Source organism: Natator depressus, chromosome 24, assembly GCF_965152275.1.
Source record: "Natator depressus isolate rNatDep1 chromosome 24, rNatDep2.hap1, whole genome shotgun sequence".
NCBI classification, from domain to species: Eukaryota; Metazoa; Chordata; order Testudines; family Cheloniidae; genus Natator; species Natator depressus.
Window position 1 is genome coordinate 7607967 of NC_134257.1, and position 7915 is coordinate 7615881.

Consider the following 7915-nt stretch of genomic DNA (forward strand, 5'->3'; position numbering starts at 1 on the left):
CCAATAATGATCCCACGGAGCCAATAACGTGAGATATTTTTTAGCTTTGTGCACAATATTAATAGCTTCTAAATCTTGGTAAGCCTCTGTATCTATGTTCTGCAAAATGCAGATGTAGCATCCGAATCCCCTCCCCTTATACTCACAATGATTTCAACTGAAACAATTACAAAAGTAGATACCGGCGGCCCTGGGACAAAGTAAAAACTCGCCAAGAGTCCCCCGGTGTATAGATTAATTGGGGGAACATCCTAACCCCCTTTTGTGAATGGATCTCAGACCTAGTGAAATGGAAAGAGATTCATCCTATTGTCTGATCTAAGTAAGTGTATTCAAATAGGCATCCTAATAAAATGACGATAATGATAATAGGCGAGCAAAGGGGGGTCCGGGGGGCTACAGACACAGGGACCCAGAGAAATCAGTTCATGGTTGGCAGTTTCTTCAAAGGATCTTAAAAGCTCCAGTTGCAAGGGAGGGCTGGGGGGTTTCCATTAGGATCCGTAACTGCTGTATCCTTCTCTCCAGCTGGAGCCTTTATGGTTCACAACCTGGAAAACGCCAAGTATTAAGTTCCATGGAACATTTCTGAATATTTACCCTCTTTTCCTCAAAGAGCCATCACTGAAGTAATCAATGCAGTATGCAGCAATCTACGAAGCCAGCGTAAAAAAAGAGAGAGAGAGAAAGACTGGGGAGACTGGTTGTTTAGTGAAGAGTGGGGAGGAAGTTAGGATTTGGTGGGCGGGGTGGGGTGGACACACCACAAATGTGTGTCCCCTTCCCCTCCGCCCCAAATCTCACCAGGTGCGCTCTGGAAAATTGGATAATCTGCATTTTAACCGGTCCAAGGAGGCAGGATTGTCCCTGTCCAAAAAAACCAAACAAACAAACAAAAAAAAAACCAAAACCCAACCAACCAACCGATTTCCAGCCGCTGGATTGAAAGATGGGCTCATCTCCCTCTTTAAAAACAAACAAAACAGCTGCAGAGAGTGGACCGGGAACTGCACGTGCTCCTGTGGGGTCAGTGTGAACGGAGAAAGAAGGGGAGTGTGTGTGAAACAGACGAGCTAGATCTGTGCACTAACCTCTTCCATTGGGCTCGCCTGCTGTAGGGCTAAAATGGGGGAGCTGGTGTATGTGTGTGTGTGTGTGGGGGGGGATTGTTAGAAAGGGAAGAGGCTACATGAGAGATCCGGGTGTTGTACTGGGAGGGAGGTTCATGGCCACGCAGGGAGGGGAGAGGCTTAAGGGCTACCCCACTGTCATAGCCCCTGCTGGGCGAGGTCAAGGGTAGAGGCTCACAGCCCTGGAGTCAGACTCCCTAGATCGCCTGGGTTCCAGCTGGTAACCTGAACTCAGTCCCGCCTGACTTCCCCACCTCCCAGGGCAACGCACACGCTACCCACACAACATTACACATTTCAACCTAGTACACAATGCGTCTCAAAAATGCTCCAACCACCCCCCCCTCAAAAAAAAACCCACCCACTGACCCAGAGAGGCAATGCCCCGCTTCCGCCCCCCTCCCCCATGATCCTCTCTCCTCTGTGGTTAATGGTTTTGTTGTGAGGGGTTGAGAGTCTGGGGGATTTTTTTCCCCCTCCAGTTGCACTTTGTGTGTCTAGCTGCAAAGCAAAACAGGCCCCATGGAGGCCAATCGATGCGCAGCTACTGGCAGATTTTCCAGAGAGATCAGTTCGCGTTTAGACAGAGGCGGCTCCCTGGCTGGGGTCTGAGCCCAGGTGGCGGTAATTTTCCTCCCTCCCCAAGTGCTGAACCGAGAAAGTTTTTTGTAGGCTGCCCTGTGGTTGAAGTGACTGCCCCCTCGGATACCGCCTTGACAAATCTGCCCCTAACGACGACAGGGCTCTCGGAGGAGCTGTCCAACCCGTCGGTGCTGAAGGGGCTTGGGGCGGACGAACTGGTGTCGGGGCGGGAGGGGAATATTTACAACATATCCAAAAATCAAAGTCACCCCATAGCTCCAAAGGGGCTCGGATGGAAACAGCAAATACAGGGACTTTCTCTTTAAAAATAATCATTTTGCTAAACCAAAGCTTCCAGGCAGGAACGCAAAAAATATATTTTTGTTGTGTCTACATGGAAATAAAGCCGAGTTAAGAAGCGCGTGTACCCCAGCCAAACACTCACGCACAAACCGGGCACCTCTCCCACTGAAACAACTGCAGGCTTGGGGAGTTTTTAAATTATTTGGGGGACGCAGGCAAGAGAGAGAGAGATGTCAAATGGGTTCACTTTATACTTAGAAATATATGAGCTCACTGGTTTTAGAAGGAGGCGCGCTCTTACTTATTCAGCGGGAGAAGCAGTTTAGATTTCAGCTTGCAAGGAGGGTGTCAGGGTCAGGTTTGAGCTCCGAATCCAAAAGCAGAGAAATGCCAGGAGAAGCTGCCAGCCATCGCTCAGCAACCCACGTTTTGCAGGGGCACCTCTTAGCCACTGGAATGTCCCCCTCTCTCCACACTTTCAGCTCGTTTCATCCAGTGATAAAATGGCCAAAAAAGAGGTTTTGTTGCGGACGCCAACATGAGGTTACTAACTTTATTCCTGGTCAGAACTGTGCCAAGAGAGACGTGTTCGATTTCCAGATCACAGCGTCTTCAATCATTTGAAATGGCGTGTAACAAGAATGAAACACACACACACACCCCATAGTCCAAAACACATCGCTATTTAAAAGTCGATTACTATATTCTTTATTTTTTTAAAAAAGTGTAAAAAGGGGTAAATCAAACTTAAAATAACTGGGACACTTAAAATACACGGAAATACTGCGATTGGAAATTTATCGCGCCTCCCAAATGACTTCAAAGATACCAACCAATTGCCTTTACGGTGGAGACAAATGTTGCCATATCTATATTCCAGTGGAACCTAATTATGAAATAATATCATACTCCCGAGTTTCCCGGCACCTCTGTATATGGCCCCCACACAAACACTTCAAGGCACTAGCCTCATCAGTTTGGTTTTTAGCTCTCCTGAACAGAGTTTAAAACACCATTTAGTTGATTAATTGCTTTTTATTGATCACTTTGCTGTTTGGCAGGAACATTGGCCCTTCCACTGAATATATTGAAATACTTTCCCTAGCCCATTAAAAGACACAAAATACTTTGTTTTACAATTTGGTTGGCTCCCCCACCCCACCCCCATGGCTAAGCAGAAAAGACAGGCTCTCTCAGTTATCATTCACTTCGAGGAAATGAAGTTGTGTTTAATGCAATTTAGCCCCCTTAAAAATGAAAATTGCATTACATAAATTTAATATTTCTCCTCTTTAGGGCTTTTCAGAAATAATAACTAACATTGTTAATGAAATGCCAGCCAACTTTCTCCTGTTGTTCGTCAGATCTAGCCTCCACAGAGGACGGATGGTGTCAAGAGCCCTAATGTATTTAGGGGATTTATTTCAAATTGTTTAAAAAATAAGTATGCTCAAAGCTAAAATAATATGAAAAAAAAAACATCCTAGAAACAAGAATAGATTTTTAAAGGAATTAAAAGGCACCGTTTCGGGGGCAAATAATCGCCAACCATAGTTTTAAAAGCTCAAAATAACCAGGAATGTAACATTTTAGATGCAAAGGAAGAAAATTGTCAGAACTCGGCATGTCCTTGTTATAACAATGAGAGTTCGAGATTTGTTTCGTGTCAGTGTGTTTATTATTTAAAATGATCAGTGCATATGAGAGATGCGTTTATTCAGAGGTCTACATTATTCAGGGGTCTATCCAGATCAGCTGAATGGATGTTTAACCACGAACACTTCAAATTTTCAAACTGGCAGTGATCTAAAGAGATAAAACATCCTGTGATAATTGGATTGTGCCTATGTGATATCTATATCTATCTACACACCTACACACACACACACCATCTATACACACACACACACAAATGCACCCATATGGATGCCCATGCACCTGCACATCAAATTTCACACCCAAACAGGGACATTTAAATTATGTCTAATGTCAATTTCAAGAGGGGAAAAAATCATTTCGCTGCCTCTCAAATAATATTCACTTTTGAAAGCTCGTTGAGTTGTTTGTATTTACTCATTTTAAGTAATCTTCCAACAAATGCCAACTCTTTGGGAATTATGCTGAAGCCTTTAAAAAATACCTTCCCCCTTAACAACTCTGCCCCAGTCAATAAACAAATCCAACCTGACACAATGAAACCACTTGGCAAGTTGGTAGTTAATTGATAGGAGGGCTACGGGTTTAAAAGGAGAAACTTGAAAATAAAAACTTCATCAATAAAAAAACCAGAGTTCTGCAGGATATTGCGAGGCAGCCCCCAAAATAAAAATAAACATTAAATAGCTACCTAGTGAAAGACTCAGGAATTCTCTCTCACCTGATAAACAAATATTAACATGACTCAATATTTAAAGCAGCCCTCTGGCGCTGGGGGGTTTCTGATCTCATTCACACCATATTGTGAACCCGTTTCAGGAAAGTCAGGGAAGTTACATCTGTGTAAACGAGATCAGAATCCGTCCAACCCATTTTGCAGTGAGACATCACAGCAGTTACAGGAGATGAAATATAGAAGTAAAGTAGCAGACAAGAACAATCTGAAACACCATCTGATTATCAGTGGCTACTGGTGTTATCAGTTGAAAAATGTAAAGTGGTTGTAATTACACAAATATTCTGTGGATCTGATTCAGTAGAGATCTGAAAATTATATATATAATTGCTCACATATTGATTATTCAGCTTTGTATAGAATCAAGCTATACAGAATATCCTATATATAATGAAGACATAGATAAACACTGAGTATTTTAAATAATAAAACATAAAAATGATAAGTGATACTATTTGAGAGGAGGAAAATATTAACTTTGCATAAACAGGCTTTTAAATAAGCCAAGAAAAGACCACTCAGTACAAAGAGGGGAAAGTGACTCCTGGTCATTCAGACCTAATGTAACTATAACACGACACGTCCACAAATATAAAAAAAGAAAGAAAAAAAAAAGAGAAAGAGAAAATTAGTACAGCTCCTTTCCTCTCCATTTAAAGTCCCTAATAAAAAGCAGAGTGAATTATCTTGAAGTCAGGGAAATTTTTTTACAAATCTGGTAAGCTGTTAACCTTTAGAGGGCTATAAAAGTGGCTGTAAGTAAAAAAAGGAGAATTTAACTTGATTTAATGTAATCAACATTATTTAAACTATTCCCTGGACTATTCCCCAATGTAGTTTACCTTACAGATAAAGGAAATAGCAGGGAAGGAAATTGAATTACATTCCTATATTTGCCATGCTATGGATCAAGTTCCTGACAGCAAGGAGGTGAAGTATCTGTCCCAGCTATGAATCATTTTGCATTTACAGTATTTTATGTTTCTTAATAAATACTACTTCTATTGGGTTAAGCTTTAATTTGGACGCTATTACAGTGGAACCCATGGCTCTTCCAGGCTGTTTAAATCTGATCAATAGAATATTGTAATAAAGTATCCCTTAATGAGAGTGAAATTAACAAGGGCCGAGAGATGACAAAACGTCTGCGTTCATTGGGGAGTTTGCTTCTTGTTTTAACCAACGATCTTTAGTATTGTCCAAACTTTTTACTTTTTATTCTATAATCTGTTGGGAGCCCCCTCCCCCTTCCCCCTTTTGCTTTAAAACTGCAGGGAAGAGAGTTAATGGTTTTTAAATCAACTTGGTGCAAACTTTCTCCTCTTTGAAATCTCAGTGCTGCATTAAAGGGATCAATAGGGATTGTGTGGTGTTGTCTTCACTAGATCCTTCAGCAAGACCACTTATTTGGCTGCTAATCAGAGATGATGCCCTTTGCTTGTGGCAGGGGGGCTAAAAGGGGCTTATGCTTCAGCTGTGAGTTGAAGGCAGGGGAAGCTAAAGGTTATAGGAGACCTTAGCCAAACCTCGCAGTAGGGTTCATTATAGCGAACCCCTACATCAGGGGCGTGTGTAGTGATCATTCTAGGGAACTGCAGAGAGTAGATCTGAGTCAGGGAATGGGTTGCTTTTATTCTTTTTCATTTCTAACCGGCTAGTGAGAGCCCTTTGGCTTATTGTATTCCTCCTCTCCACATTGATTTCCATCCTGTCTATTGATCTGCAGCACAATATTGCACGGCGTGCACTTTTTAAAAAACGCTCGGTCATTTTCATCTTTAATAGTGGGAGCCAATTTATTGTTCTCTCTAAGCCCCTTAAAAAACAAACAAAACTAGGAAACTTTAACGGATCCGTTTAGATCCCGGTTTCCCCGCCCACCCCCCTTTCATCTTTGATGCAGTAGGTAGGAAATAGAAAAGGAGGACTTGTGGCACCTTAGAGACTAACCAATTTGTTTGAGCATAAGCTTTCGTGAGCTACAGCTCACTTCATCGGTAGGAAATGTATTTTAAAGCAAGGTTGTTTCTCCTCCCCCACCAATCCCTAAAACCTTTGCTCAAAGCATGGGTGTTGTGTTCGCACGGATCTACCAGTTGAATCAGAAAAAAATAAAATAAAATGCAGATTTTGTAAGAATCGCAGAGATTTTATATCGTCCCTAAATGAGCTACACATTTGTCTTGTTTCTCTTCTGGATCATGCTGTGGTTAATTTCTCTAATGCTGTGTATGCGAGACAGCTCCCTAGATTCGGTTGCAGGGATGCTGTAGCAGAAAACCAAACAATTTGCTAAATTCAGATCTCTTTAGATGTACTCCACCACCCGCAGAAAACTACAGTTTGGTCCATCCAGACGCTGCTCGATCTTTTTTTTCCACAGGTGAAGGTGTGAGGGAGTCTGTGCTCAGTTTAGGAAAGATTCTGTCGTGATCATAACAATAAAAGCGCAGAGCTTCCGTCCTCAGTGCTGAATGCAAAGCCGGTGGAGACAGAGCAGGCTGGAATATTAACCCCAAGATGCACGGTGATATGAACATGACCATTCTGCTTCGTGGGAGGGGCGGAGAGGGGGGTTAATTGCGAGAAGGTCATGCTAAAAGAAACACAAAGGGGGGGGGGGAGATTTTACAGTACAGCTTCCTGCAAGGAAAATACACGTCACCATTAAATGCAGCCACGGATGCATATTGACCGGTCTGCTCTGGCTCCCAGCTGGGGGGGGGGGGGGGAGAGGGGGAATAGTTTTTTTAAAAGGGGGTGTTTTATATAACAATCAGATGCCAGCTCCTTGAGAAATAAAGAGCTCAGGAGTTGCAGCAATTGTGGGTTTTCTTTTACCCCCACCTCTGAAGGGAATTTTGTAAAATTCCCCCTTAAGGTGAGGACGAAGCGAGGGGGAGTGGGATCAACCTTCCTCTGTTCCTTGCCTTTGTCCTGTGAAAGTAGCAAAACCAGGGTTCGAGAGAGCAGCAGGAATAAAAACACAGGCTAACTGCTGGAGTATGTACTTTGCAGCCCAGGGAAACAAGAGAGATTGGGGGGGGGGGCAGAGAACCAGACTCTCGCTGCGTGTGACTTGCTGCCCGCTCTCCATCCAACCCTTTCACCTGACCACCAGCTCTCTGATTAATCCCCTCCGCCCCGTGGAATCCAGACCTCTGCCTGCCTGGCAGCCCCACGTCTTCCCCAAAGAAGAAACCACAAGTCCAAGCTGGCTCCCAAAGTTTCCACCGCCTCCCACTTGCCTGTCCTTGAATCAACCGGGGAAGGGGCGAGAATCTCCATCAAACGCTCAGTTTGTGGCTACTTCAGTCTGGGTCCCGCCCCCTTTCTCCCCAGTGCTTCATAGGGACCCAGCAGTCTGCAGCTGCCTCTTTGCTACGTGCCCGTCAGAAATTCCCACGATCTCACCTCCGCTTCTTCGCCTCCCTGTGATTCTTCTCCTGTAGACCCATGGCTGGGTCTCCTGCTTTCTGATGAAGGGACCCAGGGACTCCTGCCCCTG